The sequence below is a fragment of the Platalea leucorodia genome (genome assembly GCF_965183815.1).
Source record: "Platalea leucorodia genome assembly, chromosome: 4".
NCBI classification, from domain to species: Eukaryota; Metazoa; Chordata; class Aves; order Pelecaniformes; family Threskiornithidae; genus Platalea; species Platalea leucorodia.
The window spans coordinates 25,075,492-25,079,436 of NC_138826.1; positions in this window are offsets into that span (position 1 = coordinate 25,075,492).

The following is a 3,945-nucleotide window of genomic DNA, read 5'->3' on the forward strand; positions in this document are numbered from 1 at the left end:
GGAATAAGCAACCTTATTAGAAAATGAAGGCCAAATAAAACCAAATTTTTAAAAGCAGTAATTCTTTTGTGTCTTGTTTTTTTTTCAGGTGTCACTGGTGTTGGCATAAAGCGAGAGGGGGTTTTTGTGTCAGTGGCACTGACAGGCCTTGCATGCGTAATGACAGTATGGGAAGAGAGACAGACAGATAGATTTGAATAGCAATAAGGTGGGTTTTCTTCCAGTGTGAAAAGAGCACGGGATTCATGTGTACTGAGATGAAGTATAGCCTTGCTGCACAGTGCAAATATTTAATGCTGTTCTAACTATCCCTCGGTTATTGGAGTGTGACAGTTAATAGCCGTCAGCTGCCAAACCCAGTGAACAGTTTGGTTCCCTAAAAAGAAAATGAAAAGTTAAAAAATGAAGCCAAGTCAGACCAGGAACCCGCAAATCATAAATGTGCTATACCTTAGCAGGCAGATCATCTCCAAAGTTCAGAGCCAAGTCGACCTGAGCTGATTCTCAAATGAGAGAAGGATTGGGTACGTCTGTCTTCTAGTCCTAGCTTTGCCAGGTACTCACAGGCGAGCTTTGGCTGGGCTTTCTGCCTCCCGAGGCCCTGTTACTCCCTAGCAATGTTTGTAAAGGAGATTGAGTAAAGGCTGGAATGAAAAAACGCAAAGCATTATCATTGTTCTGGATCAAATATCTCACGTCAGTGGTGCAGCATAAATGCATAGAAAAATGGAAGAGCTCCTAAACTGAGTGTGAGAGAAACTGTGTGCTTGGAAGGCCTCCCTGTCTATCGTGCCATGGAGATGTTAACATCGGTGTAAAATATTGCCCTAAAAGAAGCATTACTGTGGAATAATAGCAGCATATGAGAGAGTATTTCAAGAAATAGATTCAGTTTGAAAATCATCTCTCATTCTACGTATTATTTTTCTTATTCATGCTAGAAGTAACACTTAACTGTACTTAAAAATTGCTCTGTTTTGAATGTACCTACTTTTTGGGTCCTTGGGAATAGTCACATTCCCTCTTCCCTGTATAGTTGCCGGCTATGTGATGGTAGGTACCAAAGGTAAGTGATTAGAAGGCCACGCTCTCCAGGCTCCCTGTGTAGCCACTGGAGAGCGTGCCTCCAGAGGACAAGTTAGAGCAGGGAACCGAGCAACAACTCCCAAAATGCTCTGCATGCACCTCTCCTGGCTCTGGAGAGAAGGTAGGATGGGACCTACCTACTCTAAGGCTGTTAGCCATCTAAAGCGGGAGCAGGGAGGCGGACTGCTCTTCCCTGGCCTTTTCCCTTTGTTGGTATTGTACTTTTCACAGAAAGGCAAAAGGAGGGAAAATAAATAGCAAACGGGCAAATAAAGCAGCAAAATCTTTAACCATCAGCAAAATGACTCACGTTTAAATTACCTTGATCTCAGTTTCTTAAAATTATTTGGGTTGCAAGTTAATGATGACTCTTCTAATCTCCCCTCTTCATATACTTGTGGTAGATATTGCACAAAACCCCATTGCTCATCGGCTGTTGGGGCAGCGCTTCCTATGCAACCTTTTGTTTCCACAGGATTTATCTTTCTCCTGGAGTATTTCCCCACAAGCACACCTCCTGTCCCAGTTAGCTTCATAAAAAGAGTAGGTTTGGGGTTTTTTAAGGGGTGAGGCAGTTACCAATCACAATAGGTTTCCCCAAAAATTAGATTGTTGTCATATCTGTGCATCAGTGAATTATAAATGAAATCATTGATCCAACTTCGGGATTCATTTTCAGGGATATCATCTATTGGTGGGGCTATTAATGGCACTCAAATAACTTGTAGAATTTCCAGGGTTCTTCTATCAACCTGTCACATGGACAGACCTATTTTAGTCTGGGCTGTCCTAAAGCATAGCCAGCTGCTGTGGCTGTCTTGCAGGGAAAGGACAAAGCGCTTTCCTATTCATCTCCCAAGGTCAGTACAATAACAAACACATTTTATGTCTGATAGTGAAAAGCATTTATCAGTGCAACTTTTGCATTCTGTAAATGGCCACAGATTTCACAAGATGAACACCCTGGATTTAGGGAAGGTTGTGCTCCAGATACGTGGTGATTTGTGTGTATCGTGAATACATACATGATACAATTCATTGCCTAAAATTAGCAGTAAAAGAGCCTCTTGAGGCTTGGTGTTTATTATGCACCACAGTGTTTCAGGACAAAGCAAGAAACAAGATTTTGGCACATAACCTGGCAAATTCAGCTTGGGAAAGGAAGAAATTCATTTGGAATGACTTGTCATAGTATGTTTACTATAGAAATTTATGCCAGCTCAGAAGTTAGCCCTTCTACCCCCGCCGCAGCAGGAGCAGCAGATTAAATTGGGCCATGGGAGTCTCACAGAGTAGGAAGATATTTGAGTTTCCCTGAGGCTCAGAGTTCTGCCCTGAAAAGAAGCCTCACATATTGTTGTCTCAAAGAAAAAAAGATAAATTGTAGTGTGCTTGGGTATTAACTTGCACAATATCAGCTACAGCTTTGCAGTTTGGGGTGACATGCAGAAGTACTGTGTCATCCTTTGCATGACATATCTGCACACCCCTGCCTGACGCGGTGTTTGCTTGTCCTTCTTGATCCTGCCTATAGAGCCACAAGTAGTATGTTTTATTTATCCTAGACTTGTAACTTTTTCGTAATGATCTCATTTTTCTAAAAGAGATGAAGATGGGGCAGGGACATGGAGCACATCTCTCCTGTATCGTAGTTCATACTTTCTGAGACAATCAGCTTGCCTGAAGACTCACTCGCTCTTTGCTGAACTGATGATGGAAGAACTACTCTGTGCGAGAAAGGCCAGTGAGATTTCTAATGATCCATTGTGGCCTCTTCCCATGTTTCATGCTGTAGTCAGAAATCAACTCTGTTGAACCAGCAGGCAGCCCTACCAAAGGACTAACCTCTTCTCTTTAGTTGGCTTTAACTCTCGTTCTTTAATTTTCCTTGGATATATCCTGCCCATGTACTAGCCCATCCTGATGCTGTGATATCAAATGGGATCAGAGCACAGGGCATTTGACATTGCAGCCCCATATTGCAGCTGGATAAAGTTGAGCAGTACACAGAGCAGCAAGGATCACGAGGGGCTTGGTTTACTTCCCCTCCAAACACTACTGGCAAAAAGAAAACAGACACAAATGCCTGTTGCACAGGTCTCTTGCCTCTCAATTCTCATTTAGCTCAGCTTAATGATTCTTTTTGGCTGCCTCTTCCCATCCAAACCATAGCTGTGAATATTCATCTTTAGAAGTAAAACACCATAGAAGTGGGCCTTCATACAGGACTCTTGCTGGCTGCCACTCCCGCTGACAAAAAAAGATTGCAAGAAGCAAGTATTTGAATAAAGGACAAACGTCACATATGCTGTGTGCTATGGAGGACAAATGCTGAATACAAAATATGTTTAATTGCTGAGTTAATTATCTCACTAAAGTCTAAATGTTGTTTTTCGGCACTCTCCCCCCCCCCCTCAGTTGTTTACTTTTATCAGTTAGAAAATAAAAAATCAATGTCATGAAAAACATAATTATATTCCTACTAATCTGGAGTGTTTTCTCATTTGAGTACTGCAGTCTGATGCGTTTTATCACTTTCCATCAGATTATAGCAGTGGAAATTGCCAGCTAAAAGCTATGGCTTTAGAGCAAAAAAGGGGAAGAAGAAAACCCACCCCAAAGCCATGTGCCTTGCCAATCAAATCTCATTCCTAATGACAAAGCTTCTGCGATTTCCTTTCTGACAATACATGAATAGCTAGTGAATAATTGGTTCAACAGGAGCTTCATTAAAGTCCAAGAGAGAAAGCAGGATCTTTCATGTGAATAATTTGGAATGATTGGTAAAGATGAGGCATTATTATAGGATTGCCTTCTGCTCCACAGTCAGAAATATGCAGCCTCTTCCTTGCTGAAGTG